This window comes from Elephas maximus, chromosome 18 (genome assembly GCF_024166365.1).
Source record: "Elephas maximus indicus isolate mEleMax1 chromosome 18, mEleMax1 primary haplotype, whole genome shotgun sequence".
Classification (NCBI taxonomy): Eukaryota; Metazoa; Chordata; class Mammalia; order Proboscidea; family Elephantidae; genus Elephas; species Elephas maximus.
This window is the reverse complement of record NC_064836.1, coordinates 36,475,589-36,494,529: the sequence shown is the minus strand read 5'-3', so window position 1 is coordinate 36,494,529 and position 18,941 is coordinate 36,475,589. Positions and strand designations below refer to the sequence as shown.

Sequence of the window (18,941 nt, the reverse complement as noted above, 5' to 3'; positions counted from 1 at the left end):
AAAAAAAAAAAAAACTCCCAGCCAAAAAAGCCCTGGCTCCTATGGCTTCACTGGAGGACTCTACCAAACATTCAGAGAAGAGCTTACACCAGTACTACCCAAACTATTTCAGAACATAGAAAAGGAAATGATACTTCTGAATTCATTCTATGAAGCCAGCATAACTCTGATACAAAAACCAGGCAAAGATACCACAAAAAAAGAATATTACAGACCAATGTCTCTCATGAACATAGATGCAAAAATTCTCAGCAAAATTCCAGCCAACAGAATTCTGCATCATATCAAAAAAAATCATACACCACGACCAAGTAGGATTCATACCAGGTGTGCAAGGATAGTTCAACATTAGAAAATCAATCAACGTAATCCACCACATAAATAAAAGGAAAGAAAAGAATCACACGATCATCACAATCGACACACAAAAAGCATTTGACAAAGTCAAGCACCCTTTCCTGATAAAAATTCTCAATAAAATAGGTATAGAAGGGAAATTTCTCAACATAATAAAGGGCATCTATGTAAAACCAATGGCCATCATTCTTAGTGGAGAGAGGCTGAAAATATTCCCCTTGAGAACAGGAACAAGACAAGGATGCCTTTTATCGCCACTCCTATTTAACATTGTGTTGGAAGTCCTAGCTACAGCAATAAAGAAAGAAAAAGAAATAAAGTGCATCCAAATTGGTAGTAAAGAAGTTAAACTGTCCCTATATGCAGATAATACGACACTATATATAGAAAACCCAAAAGACGCTATGAGAAAACTACTGAAACTAATAGAAAGATTGAGGAAGGTAGCAGGATACAAGCTAAACATACAAAAATCAGTTGGATTCCTATACACCTATAGAGAGAACGATGAAAAAAAAATCATGAAAACAATATTTACAATAGTCCCTAAAAAAAAATAAAATATTTAGGAATAAGTCTAACCAGGGATGTAAAAGACCTATACAAAGAAAACTACAAAATGCTACTGCAAGAAACCAAAAGAAATCTACATAAATGGAAAAACATATTATGTTCATGGATAGGTAGACTCAACATTGTGAAAATGATAATTCTACCCAAAGCGATTTACAAATACAATGCAATCCTGATCCAAATGCCAACAACATTCTTAAAGAAATGGAAAAAATTATCATTAACTTTATATGGAAAGAGAAGAAGTCCTGGATAAGTAAAGCACTAATGAAGAAGAAGAATAAAATAGGAGGACTTGCACTACCTGATCTCAGAACCTACTATACAGCTAAAAAAAAAAAAACTAATACAGCTACTGTAGTCAAAATAACAGATTTATTGAGCAATGGAACAGAATTGAGAACACAGATATAAATCCGTCCACCTACAGTCACCTGATCTTTGACAAGAACCCAACGTCTATCATATGGTGAAAAGACTGTCTTTTTAGCAAATGGTGCTGGCAAAACTGGATGTCCCTCTGCAAAAAAATGAAACAGGACCCATATCACACACCATATACAAAAACTAATTCAAAATGGATCAAAGGCCTAAATATAAAGCCAAAAACTATGAAGTCCATAGAAAAAAAACAGGATCAATGCTAAAGGCCCTAATACACATCATTAACAGGATACAAACCACCAACACTAATACACAAACTCCAGAAGATAAGCTAGATACCTGGGATCTTCTAAAAATTAAATACTTATGCTCATCAAAAGAATTCACCAAAAGAGTAAAAAGAGAACCTACAGACTGGGAAAAAATATTTGGCTATTACAAATCAGAAAAAGGTCTAAGCTCTAAAATCTACAAGAAAATCCAACACCTCTACAACAAAGACAAACAATCCAACTAAAAAATGGGCAAAGGGTATGAACAGACACTTCACTGAAGAAGACATTCAAGCAGCCAACAGACACATGAGGAAATGCGATCACTAGCCATTAGAGAAATGCAAATCAAAACCACAATGAGATACCATCTCACCCCGGCATTACTGGCACAAATCATAAAAACAGGAAATAACAAATGTTGGAGAGGCTGCAGGGAGATCAGAACTCTTATCCACGCTGGTGGGAATACAAAATGATACAACCATTTTGAAAGATGATATGGCGCTTCCTTAGAAAGCTGGAAATAGATATACCATGTGATTCAGCAATCTCACTCCTAGAAATATATCCTAAAGAAATAAGAGTCGTCACATGAATACACATATGCACACCCACGTTCACTGGAGAATTTTTCACAATAGAAAAAAATGGAAACAACCTAGACGCCCATCAACAGATGAATGCATAAACACATTGTGGTACACACAATGGAGTATTACACAACGATAAAGAACATTGATGAACCTGTGAAGCATCTCATAACATGGACGAATCTGGAGGGCGTTATGCTGAGTGAAATAAGTCAATCACAAAAGGACAAATATTGTATGAGACCACTACTGTAAAAACTCATGAAAAAGTTTACACACAAAAAGAAACAAGGGAGAAAATGGGTGGGGATGGAAAAACATTAAATAGACAATAGATAAATGGTAACTTTCGTGAACAGCAAGACAGTACACAATACTGGGGAAACCAACACATCTTGTTCAAGGCAAGGTCATGGAAGCTCCATAGACTCATCCAAACTCCCTGAGAGACCAAATTGCTGGGCTGAGGGCTGTGGGGACCATGGTCTTGGGGAATATCTAGTTCAATTGGCATTACATAGTTTATAAATAAAATGTTCTACATTCTACTGTGGTGAGTAGCGCCTGTAGTCTTAAAAGCCTGTGATCAGCCATCTAGTTTACACCACTGGTCTCACCTCTTCAGGAGCAAGGAAGAATGAAGAAAACTAAAGGTACAAGGGAAAGATTAGTCCACGGCCTCCACCAGACTGAATCCATTATGACTAGATGGTGCCCGGCTACCACCACTGACTGCTCTGACAGGGATCACAAGAGAGGGATCTAGACAGAGCTGGAGAAAAATGTAGAACATAATCCTAACTCAAAAAGAAAGACCAGACTTGCTGGCTTGACAGAGACTGGAGACACCCTGAGAGTATGGCCCCCAGCCACCCTATTTCCACCCTGTCAGCTCAGTAACGAAGTCAATCCTGAGGTTCACCCTTCAGCCAAAGATTGTACAAGCCCATAAAACAAAATGAGACTAAAGGGGCACACCAGCCCAGGAGCAAGGGCTGGAAGACAGGAGGGGACAGGAAAGCTAGTAATAGAGAACCTAAGGTTGAGAAGGGAGTGTTGACATGTCATGGGGTGGTTAACCAATGTCATAAAACAATATGTATACTAATTGTTTAATGAGAAGCTAGTTTGTTCTGTAAATCTTCATCTAAAAGTACAATAAAATGAAATAAACTTACATTGTTGTATGACCCTAATTGCTCTCCCTACAATGTGACAGCACACTCCTTCTCTCCACTCTGTATGTTCTGTGTACATTCAGCCAGTTTCTGTCTCCCTCTGCCTTCTCAACTCATCTCCAGACAGGCACTGCCCCCATAGTCTCATGTGTCTACTTCAGCTAAGAAGCACACTCCTCACCAGTATCATTTTATGTCTTATAGTCCGGTCTAATATTTAAGAGTTGGCTTCAGGAATGGTTTTAGTTTTGGGGTAACAGAGTCAGGAGGCCATGACCTCTGGGATCCCTCCAGCCTCAGTCAGACCATTACGTCTGGTCTTTTTACTAGAATTTGTGTTCTGCATCCCACTTTTTTCCTGCACCATCAGAGATTCTCCATTGTGTTCTCTGTCAGGGCAGTCATTGGTGGTGGCCGGGCAGAATCTAGTTCTTCCAGTCTCAGGCTGATGGAGTCTTTGTTTTACGTGGCCCTTTCTTTCTCTTGGGTTCATATTTTCCTTGTGTCTTTGGTTCCACATTCTAGGTTGAGACCAATTGATGCATCTTAAATGGCTGCTTGCTAGCTTTTAAGACCCCAGATGTCAGTCGAAATATGAATGTGCCCTTATTTATTTAGCCAACCAAACATGTACCATGTACTATTCTGGGGATACAGCAGAGAATAAAAGAGAGAAAATCCCTGCCTTCATGGAGCTTTTACATTCTATAGTGTGAGAGACAAAGCACTAGACTAAGAAATAAGTGAAAGATACAGAATGGCTGGTGGAGATAAGATACTACAAAGAAAAATGAATCAGGGAAGGACGGTAGGAAGTGCCAGGATGAGAAAGAGATTACATTTTAATCAGGGTAGTCAAAGAACCCAGACCCAGTGTCACTGAGTCGATTCCGACTCAGAGAAGTACTCCTATAAAAGGTGAGATCTGAGCATAGACCTGAGCAAGGTGCTACCTTGACTTATTTTTTAATTGTACATTTCCCAGTCATGATTTTTACTATATGCCACTTTCTTAATTTTCTAGTGCGGATGTTACAGAAATACCACGAGTAGGCAGCTTTAAAGAGCAGGAATTTATTTTCTCCTAGTTCTGGTGGCTAGAAGTTCAAATGAGGGCCTTGACTGAGTCCATTCCTTCCTCGTAGGTCATTTTGAGCATTCCTTGGTTTGCAGATGATCCTCTCATGGCATCTGTATTCCACCATGTGCTAACCTGCTGTTTCTGTAACTCGGAAGTGATTAGAATCCTATTACCAAACAGGATTACACCCACAGGTGTAGGAGTTAGAATTCCAACACATATTTTGGTGGTGACACAATTCAATCCATAATCCGACCCATTGCCAACAAGTCGGTTCCAACACATAGTGACCCAATAGGACAGAGTAGAACTGCCCCATAGAGTTTCCAAGGAGTGCCTGGTGGATTCTAACTGCCAATCTTTTGGTTAACAGCTGTAGCTCTTAACCACTACACCACCAGGGTTTCCTAATCCATAACAGCTACCATTATTTTATTCTACATATTGAATTATAACCTACCTTATGTCCTTTTCTAACATAGCAAAGTAAAATGCACACATATACACATAGTGGATGATTAGTCAATGGGATAACAGGTTATTGGAATAATCCATGATCCTTTTACATCAACTTTCTGGAAACACTCTGGAACCAGATTACCTGTGTGGGTCCCATTTATCCAGTGGGCCTTGGGCAAATTACTTAACTGCTCTTTGTCTCAGCTTCCTCATCTTTAAAATAGGGAAAAAATAGTCCCTACCCGTAAATTAGTATGTATAAAGTGCCTGGGACAGGGTGAGTGCTATATGTTTATTATTATTACTAGGTCAGAAGGGGGGAACGACGTATTTGGCAGCAGATGTGTGTCATATCACTCTAAATGACACCTCATATATTATAACTGACTATTCTAACTACATTTGGGGCTGACATTGGAACAAAGAATTAAGTGCATGTGTGTGTGTGTGTATATATATATATGGAAACCCTGGTAGTGTAGTGGTTAAGTGCAATGGCTGTTAACCAAGAGTTCAGCAGTTCGAATCCACCAGGTGCTCCTTGGAAACTCTATGGGGCAGTTCTACTCTGTTCTATAGGGTCGCTATGAGTAGGAATCGACTTGACGGCAGTGGGTTTGGTTTTTGTTTTGTTTTTTTTTTGGCTTGTATATACACACACACACACACACACACACACGGGTAATGGTTTATTGCCTATCCAGACATAAAGTGAATTGAATTTTCAGCAATCTTATTTTCCCTAATTTAAATTTGTCACTCCTAATTGAATAAAGGCCATTCAAAGCACTGATGAAAGCATATGGCTTAACACAAATTCTCATTTAAGGCGTGACGCAGCTGAAGTCACAATTATTTGATCCAATCTTGAGGTATTCTGAGGGTGAGGGAGTTCCAGCCCCACTGAGTCGCCACAGCCACCTGGCCTAAAACAAGAGCGCATGTAGTGGCCTTGGGGGCTAACAATAACAGCAGACCCAGAGGATCTAAAGGGACGAGACAGCTGGGTGGAGAGAACAAGCAAGTCAGGAAGCTATTAGTGATAAGCTCTGATTAAATACGATCATATGAGAACTAAAAACGAGTTGCCATCTAGCCCATTCAGATTCATGGTGACCCTCTGTGTGTCAGAGTAGAACTGTGTTCCATAGAGTTTTCAGTGGCTGATTTTTCAGAAGTAGATTGCCAGGCTTTTCTTCCAAGGTGCCTCTGGGTGGACTCAAACTTCAACTTTCAGTTAGCAGCTAATCACATCAACTGTTTGCCCCACCTGGGCCAATTATACGACACTTGGCTATATAAGAATGAGAATGATTTGAGATTAAAATCAAGATGCATGAAGTTATCTTTAGTTTCACACTTCTGTGTATGACATTAAATATGTTTATTGCTCTTTTCTCTCTACAAAAGGGCAAAGAACCCATTTTTACGAACCTGCTTAAAAATACGCAGAAAGTCCAGGCAGCTTTCTTGGAGTGGGACTTGCTTTACAACAATTGCTTAGAGATGATCACTTCAGCGGAAATTCTGCACACAGGCAAATTTAAAATATCTGCTGAGAACACAGGTAATGTAAGTAAATGTTCTCTTATGTGTTACAGTCCTCAAAAATGTTGATATACTGGAGAACACTTGTTGATAAATTAGAATAACATTTGTTCTTCCCTTGAGTCAGATCTATACTTGAATATTAAAATATCAGTTAAATAGTTAGACAAACTTTACCCGTTGTCATCAAGTCAATTCTGACTCGTAGTGACCCTATAAGACAGAGTAGAACTGTTTCCAAGATTGTGATCTTCATGGAAGCAGGCTGCCACGTCTTTCTCCCAGGAAGCAGCAGGTGGGTTCAAATTGCCAACCTTTCACTTAGCAGCCAAATGCTTAACCACTGTACCGCCATGGCTCCTTAAACAAACTTTAAATCAAAGAAACCAAACTTGCTGTCGAGTCGATTCTGGCTCACAGTGTACTTTAGGAGGATTCTGAAGCAAGATGCTGGTCGAATCTTTTACGAGTACTTGGAATTTTAAGGAAAAACTCAAAATAAATTCCAGGGCTGCAAGAAGATGACAGACTGCTCCAAAGAAGAATTATCAAGCTATGTAAAATAAAAGCTCCAAAGGCAAGTTGCCTGCATTTATGATCATATGATTTTCCATTAAATTCAATGTCTCACTGTTTCAACAGTAAAAACTGGGATTCGCATTTATGAAGGACATATTGAGTATTTGCCCAGGTGAGCTGCCCAACCTAGGTGATTTAGCCCACTGCCTTACCTGTTCCAGAATTTAGCATATGAAGCGTGGATATATGAATTCATGAATAAATGAATATTTGAACGCATAAATAATTGACTGTTTAAAATTATAAACATAATGTCTAAGAATAAAAAATGTGTGATCCTTCAATCATTCAGAACTGAGGGTTTTTCAAAAGCAAGTACTCAGGTGACTAGCTTCTTCCCCACAGGATGAACAGTAATGACCAATCGACTCTAGAAGATTCTGGAAAGTGCAGTCTAGCTGTGTCCCCCTAGACCAAATACTCGGTTGAAAACTGGCAAGGGTAGAATATCCTCCAGATTGCTGGTGTCAAAGGAGAGCAGCTGGAGTGTTCCCAGTAGTGAATGAATAAAGCTTGTGGGCAACATTATCCCAGAGTCTGTGCCTCCCTAGGCATTCCCTCTGCTTTGCTGAGAGCAGAGCTGATTCATTACTGTTTTCTTTCAGCCTCTCATCTCCTAACAGACTCCATCTCCTAAAATCTAGGAGATCGAAGTGAGAAATAGAATGCACACACACAAGTCTGAAACATTTATCCTTTATATCATATTAGAATGCTACAAAAAAAAAAAAAAAAGACAGCTCTTGCTTGAAAAATAAAATGAATAGGTAGAAAGGCGTATGATTTTTACTGTAAATTCTATCAAGTGCCTACACTGGTTCAAAAATATTAGAAACAGGGATTTTTAAGTAATTGAAAAATTATCTCAGAAGACTCATCTAAAATGTATTGATTGCTAAATTTATGTCAGAGACCTGGTGGCACAGTGGTTAAGAGCTTGGCTGCTACCCAAAAGGGCAGCAGTTTGAAGCCACCAGCCCCTCCTTGGAAGCCCTGTGGGCAAGTTCTACTCTGTCCTGTAGGGTCACTGTGAGTTGGAATTGACTCAACAGCAATGGGTTTGGTTTGGTTTAAATCTATACCAGGAAATTTTATTTCTTTTCTCAGATAATTTTTATAACAATGCTTTAAAAAAAATTATTATTAAGTTGTAATCTTCATAACAAAACTTATTTTCAAGGGGGGTTAGTAACGTCCATATTCAGACATATTGGATGTCAGGATACAAATTCATCCTGGTCTCTTGGACTTCTGATATTTCAACCCTACCATTCTGATTTTGAATACAAGCATACGGTAAGACTCATTGTTAGCCCACTCTGTGAAGTTCTGGCCCAAATGTAGAAATGATTTTGATCATTACATATGCTATTTTAGACATTCCTCATATTGAGGAACATTGTAGGTTAAGTTGTTTGGAAATCCTGTGTCCCTTGAAATTTTCCAATACTTTTGACGAAGGCCCTGGCATTTGGGAATCCTGAGGCAGCATCCTAGGTGAATGATGTCTGGATTGCAAAACCATTATCGTATACACCCAGAGGCAGAATCCAGGAGGCTGTCCTCATTTTTATACATCATTTATCTGAATCAGGAGGAAAAGAGACATACACAGCTATAGCCTGTTACAAACATCATGGAGAAAATATTGAAGTTGTCAAGAATTTCGTTTTACTTGGATCTGCAATCAACGCTCACGGAAGCAGTAGTTGAGAAATCAGGTGACATATTGCATTTGGCAAATCTGCTGCGAAAGACCTCTTTAAAGTATTGAAAAGCAAGGGCGTCACTTTGAGGACTAACGTGCGCCTGACCCAAGTCATGGGGTTTTCAATCGCTTCATAGGCATGAGAAAACTGGACGATGAATAAGGAAGACTGAAGAAGAATCAATGCCTTTGGATCATGGTGAAGAATACTGAGTATGTCATGGACTTCCAGAAAAATGAACAAACGTGTCTTGGAAGAAGTACAGCCAGAATGCTCATTAGGAGCAAGGATGGTGGGACTTCGTCTCATGTAACTTGGACATGTCATCAGGAGAGGCCAGTCCCTGCAGAAGGATATCATGCTTGGTAAAATGGAGGATCAGCAAAAAAGAGGAAGACTGTCAATGAGATGAATTGACACAGTGGCTGCAACAATGGGCTCAAGCACAGCAAAGACTGTGTTGTTTCGTTCTGTTGTACATAAGGTCGGTATGAGTCGAAGCTGACTCGACAGCATCTAACAAATGAAACAACCTTTCGCAATGTTCGTCTGTTTGCATTACTTCACTCTTGCTGCTGGCAGTCACATCATGCTATGATTTCTGTGCTCCAGAAACAAAACTAGACCTTCACAAATCCCTGGGGTGACTATGTATTGCACACACACACACAAAGTCATTGCTCAACCCTTTCATTAGTTCATGGTCTAAATGTGGACTTGCCAACTTGAGGACACTTTCAGGAATATCAAGCAGTTACTCACTTCTCAGTGTTTGTTAGCTAAGTACAATAAAATAAACCACAGTTTCCTGCCCCTGACACTTCACCTTAGGATGCTGACGCAGTGCCGAGCCACAAAACGCCACGTGGCCCAAAAGCCAATTGCTCGAGAATAACATCATATATACTTTGAATACAGGTTTTTTCCTTATTAATCTTTTCAATGGTTTTCATATATACAGTCTAGTCACATCCATTATATTAATCATGTTGTTCAACCATCACCAATCTGTGTCCAAATTTTCCATCGCCAGAAACAGAAACTCAGTGCTTCCTAAATAATGACTCTCCCTTTCCACCCTCCCTCCCATCCCTGGTAACAACTAATCAGCTTTGGTTTGTATACATATGCCTATTCCAGATACTTCCTAAGAGTGAGATCATACAGTATTTGCCCTTTTGTGATGGGCTTACTTCACTCATCTATGTGTTTCCAAGGCTTAGCCATGTTGTAGCATGTATCAGGACTTCATTACTCTTTACGACTGAGTAATATTCCATTGTATGTATAAATATAGGTATATTTCAACAAAATGTCTGGTGCTATCATAGGTGACAAGAAGTTCTATAGCTGCCTTCACACTTGTGATTTTACAAGTGGTAAAGATCGCAAGCATCTCTGAAAACTCTTTAGGAGAAGAGTACTAACCCTAATGATGAATTCTTCTATGTAGCACTGAAGGTTTATGTCCAAAGCCTATGAGTAAATATTTATTAAAAGCATATTGAGGAAAACCAAATCTAAATCCATTGCCACTGAGTCGATTCGGACTCATAGAGACCCTGTAGGATAGAGTAGAACTGCCCCATAGGGTTTCTACAGAGCAGATGGTGGATTCGAACTGCCAGGTTTCATTTAGCAGCCGAGCTCTTAACCACTGCACCACCAGAGCTCCATATTTAGAAAAGCAATGTTGAATATTTATATCATGAGTCATCACCTTGCCATCCCTGGTTAAATTGTGCTGTGTCACTGAAAATGTTGATGCTAAAGCATTCAATCCTACAGATATTTTGGGGCAGGGGGCCATGATACTAAGCTATCTTAAGCAGGGTGTGGAAAGAATATCAGGTACAGAAACTACCTGGGGAACAGGAACAATTGCAAACCACTTAACACTTTTTAGATTAGGAAATCTGCTTCCAAATGGAACTCATCCTGATATTTTGCTCATTCTTCATACCACGTCAGGGAATTATTTCCATAAAGGCATTGACTAAAAATGACAATCTACCAACCTGTTCATTGGTTTTTATATTGAATACAGCTTTAAGTAAAGATAGGACGTGCTGAGCTACTTAGCAGAAATCCACCAAGAGAAATTTTATGCCTGGGGAACTGACCTCAGGCAAGCTTTGGGCAAGAATCAATATTGATTTTTCAGGACACTCCCAGAGGAAGAAAGTCTGGATGGTGGTAAGCTCCTTTGTAAAACCAGCTAGAAGACCCACATTTTCCTCTTAAAATGTGGCCACCACCATCTCAGATTTGTGATTGCCAGAACATTTCTGTTCACTATTCTGAGTTTCCATCAATTGGGCTAAAGAAATTTGTACAGAAATGTTTTTTCAAGCAGTGAGGAAAAAGAACGCAGATGAATTAAAAGTGCTGAAGTGCATTGCTGGATGCGACTGGCCAAATCGAAATGATCGATGTAGAGTCTTTATCAAAGGAGCCATTCTGTAGCAAATTGTAGGGTAACACAATGTATTGCCATTGTTGCAGGATGGTATTTTTTGAAATATAAATGGATTTTTCCCTGAATTTCCCACCTTCCCTCACCTGTTCACCCAATTAAAGAAAACAGTTCATTCTGAGTTATTTCCTTAAGATGTGGGTGTGACAGGGTGAGGTGGCAAGCAAAAACTTTGTGTAAGTCTCTGGTTTATGTGTTTCCAAAATCCTAAACCCATAAAAAGGTTATTTTAGGGGTGAAAATGAATCTGGGGGGAAACCATCAAAATTTAATCAGGGAGGGATTTTCCCTTCATACTAAAAAAAAAAAAAAAAATACTGTACTAGGCTGGGAGAGGGTGGAAGAAAGACAAAGCATTGCTGGTTCAGAGTCACAGCATTGATTCTGCTCACCAGGCTAGAATTTCAGTGAGGGGGCAAGACCTCAACGTGCTTTAGGAGGCAGAGGACAAATTCAGATATTTGTCCTTCTTAGATCCTGAACTCAACAGAGTGACAAAGCCACAGATCAGGCTTCAAGGCGTATTGGGCCCTAGACAGCTTCCAACGGAAAGTACCTTGTCAGAGAATAGCACGGAAGCAGTAGAATGATCCTTCTGTTCTCAAGCCTGGCATGAAAGTAGCAAAGAGACCCACTGGACCGGAAGCCCCAGGTGGTCAGGAACGAGAATTGTCCTGCACAGTTCAATGAGCAAGAACCAAATGGCTCTATGGATTTGTCAGCAGATACAGATGACTCAGGGACAAGATGGGTCATACAATACCTTGCTACGACATCAATCGCCCCAGGACTTAGATACAAACCAGAGAAAAGAGAGAGGGAATTCCGTGTTGACAGTTTTAGTGCCTGACATCCTGAGGCCAATGGAGGATTCACAGAGAAATTTAGTGGGTACGTAGGAAAATAAAATTACATTTCCTACACACTTGATTCTTTGGACAGAGACTTGTACCCATAATATAAAATGATATAATCAACCTTATATCATGAATTCTACTTCATAAATTAGTGTCCAAGTACCTGATCTCTTGGACTGTCCTAACAATGAAACTTTGCTGCATGACCTGTGCTGTTGTTGTTGTTATTAGCTGACATCAGGTCCTCCCGACACATGGTGAACCACGCACAGCAGAACGAAATGCTGCCTGGTCCTGCAGCATCCCCATGGCCAGTTGTGGATTGGACCATTGTGATCCTTAGGGTTTTCAGTGGCTGATTTTGGAAAGTAGATCACCTGGCCTTTCTTCCTAGCTCTTTGTAGTCTGGAAACTCCAGTGAAATTGTTCACCATCGGTGCAACATACAAGCCTCCACTAACCTGTAGGCCTGTCTAATCTGCCCTCCTCTACCTCACCCATGTTATTCTAGCTTATGTTTGCTCACAGTATGCATTCTGTTTCTCCCTCCTCTTCTGGTTTTTTGGTTAAAACCTGCTATGTGCAAAACATGATAGGGTAATAGTCTCCTTGTCCTTCACTGTCCAAGTGTTCTATTAGGTCTTTTATATAAACCATCATTATTGCACATCAACTATGTGAGGAGCTTTACAAAAACTATCTTTAATTTGCAAACACAAAAATTTAAGTTAAACATCGCAATCCCGTTTTCAGATAGAAAGCAGAGGCTTTGAAAGGCCAAGTAACTTGTCCAAAGTCAAACTGTCTGAAGGTGAGGAAGGCAAGCCTGAAAATCTTTTCTGTTTCTAAAACCTCCAGACCAAATTGATCTCTAGGTTTGAGTGTATGGAGTATATTGTCCATTCTACCCAATTATCACCTCAATATATACTACCTATTTTTTTCTCTCTTTTTTTAAATCACACAACTAGTCCACTAGTCATTATTTATGTATTAAATCTGCCTTCCAAACTAAATTGGAAACAACTAAAGGTCATAGATGTAGCACTGGAGAAACCATTTTTTCTTGTCTTTTTAACATTTCCCTTGATACTAATGCCTTTCCAGTAATATTTAAGCTTGCCGCGGTCTCTCTCCTCCTAAAAAAAAAAAAAACAAAAAAAAAAAACTTTATTTTATTCTACTCTTTCTCTAGATGCTTAACTTATCTCTCCCTTCTTCCTCTACAGTTAAACTTCTTCCCAGTGTTTGCACTTTCTGTATCTACTAGGGCACCTTCTATTCACTCCCCAACCCACTGCAACCTGGCTTCCTTTCCCAATCAATGGCTTACATATAACTCCTACAAGGACCCTTCCCAATGTCACCAATTAATTCCTTGCTAAATCTATTGAACACTTTTTCATCTTTTTTTAACAGGAAGAAGAGAGTTTGTCTGCTTGAGCACTTTCTGCAAAAGTGACACCTTTCAGATATTTGTTTTTGAGGTAATATGCTGACACGACCAGAACAGTTGTAAAACTGTAATGAAAATAAGTAAAGGAAGCTGTGCGAAAGCTAGATAGTAAGATACAGAAAAAAAGGGAATCGAGGGTTTGTTCCTTTTTTGAACAGCTGACTTCCCCATTACCTAATGGTAGAGGCCACCCAGGACCTTCTCCACTGATGTGAGAACCGGTAATCCTCTTAAACACTCTCTTCCCTTGGACTCTGAGACACCTCTCAACACCAAGTCTTTTCCAGTAGCACTTCCATTTTCTGGACCTCTGTTATCCTAGCTTCAGTCTTAGCTTAAACATCTTGCCTTCCATGATTCTTCAGAATTAATTAAATCCCCCTCACATTAGACGATTTTACAACCTCTTTCATAACAAACATCACACTCGTAATTACTCATTGAATGTCTGTCTTCACTCAGTGTTTATGATCTTCAGGAGGAGAAATGGCAACCATCGGTCATGTTTACTGCTAACGCCCCGGGACTTAACAGTGTCAGTCACATTGTAAGTGCTTGATAACTATTTCATGAATTGTTGAACTGAACTGAAATTTTCTTAAATTGAGTTTCGCATTACTTTTTAGTAGGTACCTTTGTAAAATAGGAAGCAATAAAAGAAGGGGTTTATTATGATGATAAAATATCTAGAAGTGCTGTCAACACAGAATAGTTGAAGAATCTGGAATTATTTAACCTACCAAATAAAAAATAAATAAACACAGCCTGTCACATGAAAGAGCATCTAGGATTGTTCCCTTCTTAGTGTCTTAGGACTGCTGTAACAAAATACCACAAACTGCCGTGGCTTATAAAAAGAGAAATTTATTGTCTCACAGTTCTGGATGATAGTGGTCCAAATCAGGGTATGGGTCATGTTGATTCCTTCTGAGAGCTGTGAGAGAGAAACTGTTCCATGCCTGTCTTCTAGCTTCTGGTGGCTCCTGGCAACCTTTGGTGGTCCTTGACTTGGGGCTGTGTCTGATTCTGTCATCACATGGCTGTTTTCCGGGTCTCTATTTTTGTCTGTTCACTTCTAAAACATGATTTAGATGGGATTAGGACTTTGTTGTGGATTGAATTTTGTCCCCAAAAAATGTGTGTCAACTTGGCTACTCCATGATTCCCAATATTGTATGATTGTCCACCATTTTGTCATCCGATGTGATTTTCCTATGTGTTGTAAATCCTAACCTCTATGATATTAACGAGGCAGGATTGGAGGCAGTTATGTCAGTGAGGCAGGACTCAATCTACAAGACTAGGTTTTGTCTTAAAAGAGAAGCCAGTAGAGACAGGGGAACCTCATTTCCACAAAGCGAGAAAAGCCAGGAGTGCGCATCCTTTGGATCTGGGTCCCTGTGATTAAAAGCTCCTAGACCAGGGAAAAATTGATGATAAGGACCTTCCCCCAGAGCTAACAGAGATAGAAAGGCTTCTCTTGGAGCTGGCACTCTGAATTTGGACTTCCAGTGTCCTAGCCTGTGAGAAAATATATTTCTCTTTATTAAAGCCAACAGCTTGTGGTATTTCTGTTATAGCAACACTAGATGACTAAAACAGACCTCATGTCCTGTATGACCTCACCTTAACCAACTGATAACATCTCAAAGACCTTATTTAAGACAAATTCACATTCCCATGTACAGGGGTTAAGACTTCGACATATTTTGGGGGGATGCAATTCAATCCAACACCCCCTAAGACAGAACTAGAACAATATGGAGGAACAACTCATCCAATACGAGTAAAGATTTTGCAATGATTGAAGCTAACAAAAAAATAATAGCATGCATCAAAATGGGAGCAATTAAAAAAAAATGGGAGCAATTCTCTGCCACTGCTCTGATTTAGACAAGTGTATCCTGGGGAGATACTCCCTCACTAGACAGGAAGTTTAAGGCTGTGAACCCTGAAGGTCTTTCTACATTCTCAGGTTTTCTTTGTCTCCAAGTGAAAGAAAAGTAAAAACTAGTACGATATTCCTCTTCAGTTCTTCCCCTTAAGCTGCATTCCAACTTCAAAGGGGAGAGGTTACAAAGAGAAGAGGAAAGATGGATATAAACTCTTCGAGAAAGACCTGTGTTTAACACACAGTTGTTAGGATATTTTTTTTTTTTTTTTTTTGCTTCCAGGTACATTGGAGTTATTCTAACTTTATTTTCTTGTTTAATTTGTTTTCAATTAAGGCTTGATTGTTCGATTCATTGATTTGTTTTTTTAATGTCTACGAGTGTGTTCTACATGCAAACCACTTACTCTTCTTAGTCATTTCTTCTGAATTCCTTAGTCCAATTTTGTGGTGTTCAACTACAAGCAATTGCTCAACACACAGGAAAATGATGATTGCTTATTGTTGGTGCATAATCTTATTATTAAAAATTCAATAAACATTTGTACAGATGCTCAAAATTTCCAGTCAGTACACATCCCTTGAGACAAGGCTGGTAGCAAGAAGTAGCTTGTCCAAGGCAATTTAGAAGGAGAAAATTATCTTTGAAAGAAAATCATGAAGCCATAATATTATTTTAATTGATATTAGCATTCTGGGGTTAAACACACTTTCTGCATTAGTAACCATTCTATTTCACATTCTCTCTGTCTGGCCTTTCTTGGCTCATGATGCCCAGAAAAAAACAGTAATTATGGTGAACACTGAGGCATTTGGAATTGAAAATAATTATCCAGGCAGCTTTCAAATGAGACAGAGACAACATTTAAACAGAGATTCTTCACTTACTCTATTATTCCCAACATTATTTAGTTTTTCTCTACTATTCAGAAATACAGTGTATGCACACACACACGCACAAACACAACTGTTTTCTTACAAAGACAATCAAATTTTCTTTTGCGAAAGTAGTTGTTTTGTAAAACTCAAACAAAACCATTTAAAAACGAAATCGCTAAATGATCGATTTAAGTCTGGCTTGAACAAATAATAAAGCATGGCAAGTTACAATTGAAATTATTTTTATCCCGTTTGGTATTCGTTCTCCAGACTATAAAGAATTTTTATTCGATTTTTCAACATAATTCAGAAATAGACACTGAGAAGGATACAGAGGAAGTACGAGAAAAGACACCTTTCTAACGCTAAAAGGGCAGATGAAACGTGGGAGTTTGGAATGTGGCTGCTGCCTGCCAGGAAGGTGCACAACATCATATGCCACCAGACGCTCCTCTGGGTGGCTCAGGGATATGCCTAAAGCCAGTGACCGAAAGTGAGTGTCATGGATTGAATTATGTGTGTTATCAGTTTGGCTGGGCCATGATTCCCAGTATTGTGTTATTTTCCTATGTGTTGTAAAACCTGCCTCTATGATGTTAATGAGGGAGGATGAGCGGCAGTAGTGTTAGTGAGACAGGACTCAATCTACAAGATTGGATTGTATCTTGAGGCAATCTCTTGAAATATAAATGAGAGAAGTGAGCAGAGAGACAGGGGGACCTCATACCACCAAGAAAGCTGTGCCAAGAGCAGAGCGCATCCTTTAGACCCAGGGTCCCTGTGCCAAGAAGCTCCTAGTCTGGAGTAAGATTGATGAGAAGGACAACAGAGATAGAAAGCCTTCCTCTGGAGCTGACACCTTGAATTTGGACTTTTAGCCTACTTTACTGTGAGGAAATAAACTTCTCTTTGTTAAAGCCATCCACTTGTGGTATTTCTGTTATAGCAGCACTAGATGACTAAGACAGTGAGAGAGCCTATAAAACCCCACAGGTGGGTTAAATAGGGTACTGTAAGGCTCCAAAGCTACTCTGTCTTAAAAGACATCAAAGAGACTTCTGCTTCGGAAAGATGGAATAGATATACTTTACTCATCCACTAAATACAGCTGAAAAGCCTCTCCTTATGTACAAACAGAAGAAGATTCTGAAAGTTGAAGAGAAGAAGACAGACTGGCCAGGGACCTTGGGACTTGAGGAAAGGCCCGGCGATGAGTTCCTGGGGTTTTGTTTTTGCCTCATATATGCCAGAGCAGTTTCTGGAAACACTTACAATGTAGAAACACCAATGGGCATAGATTTAAAAAAAAAAAAGCCTGCTCCCTCTAGCCAAAGGACCAAAAAAAAGCAATACTAGAAAAACAGAAAGCTTTTAGATAATAACCACTTTAAACTAGCCAAACAGCACAGAAGAAATTGAGACCCCAACCCCACTCCACCTGCAAAGACCAGCCGTAAAGGAGCACCCCACCTCTCCATCAGAGTTGCGTCAGAGACAGCCCGGGTGGGAGTGAGGATTTTCATCCTGCCGGGTAGTAAGGAGGCCTCACTTCCCCACAGAGTCAGAGGAAAGGCTGGACTTCAAACCCTACCTCTCTCCTTTCCCACTGGGTGGTATCAGAGGAGGCATAGAAGAGAGTCAGGGTTTCTATCACTGCCAATGGGTAAGGAGACCACCGCCATCACTCTTTGTGAGGGGAGGCCATATGAGAAGCAGTAATGTGGTATTCCTTCCCTCCACGCCATGGTGGTATCAGCAGAGATGGAGTGGGAAGGCTGAACACCCACCCACACAGCAGTAATGAGGAACACCTCCCCTGTGGGTGTCAACAGTAGCCAAGTGTGCAACCTGGACTTTCACTCCCACCAGGCAGTAACGAGGTAGTGCCCCCCTTCACCCACCGGAGCAAGTGGGGTAAATCTGACCCTTGGATTTTATATTCTGGGAAGGGGCCAAGAAGTCTGGTGCTGTCCTGCTTCCTTTAACGAAGGCCTCTGGTAGAGGAGCTGTGAGCAATACTTTGACCTTGAGACCACCTAAGAATTTTGTCTCTATACAGTTAAAAAAAAAAAAAATCTGTGATTTCTAAGTTTATACTAATTCTTGGATTGCTAAGTGTGCACTGCAAACTGGCATTTTGTTTGAGAGAACATATTCTTAGGACTTTTTGATATAAAAGGCAACGTCCGGGGCAGAGTCTAGAGGGAGGAGGTTGCAAAAAATAGGAAGCTAAATTGTTCCATTTGACAAATCAACAGGACACTCCTCATGCAGTAATAACGTCCATTTAAAAAGTGTTTTATTTGTAATTGGAGGAGGGAGGTGAATTTGGAGGCTTGGAGAAAGTAGCAGAAGAATAGAGACTCTGGAGGGAGAGAGAAGACCCACAAAGATGGCAGCAGACCAGGAGCTAAAAAAGAAGAATAAAAAAGTAAGAGTCCCCTGGAGCAGAGATGGCTGAGAACTTCAAGAAAAGTAATTCATTTATTTCATTTTTGGCTGTTTCCTGATTGGTGCTCTAATTCCCTGTTACTATCACCAAGCCTTCAGAGAAAGTAGATTTTCTGAGCTGGAGATACACAGGACAATAGAGGAGAGGTGGCTGTGTCTGACTTGGATAAATTGGTGTGGACAGGAGACAGGGGCCAG

The 18,941-nt window shown here is 39.9% G+C and overlaps 1 long non-coding RNA gene across 2 annotated transcripts in view; it reads right to left on the bottom strand.

The window, feature by feature from the left end:
* The window catches only part of LOC126061777 (uncharacterized), a 49,199-nt gene that overhangs the window by 20,832 nt on the left and 9,426 nt on the right, over positions 1-18,941 (bottom strand). The window lies entirely within an intron of this gene.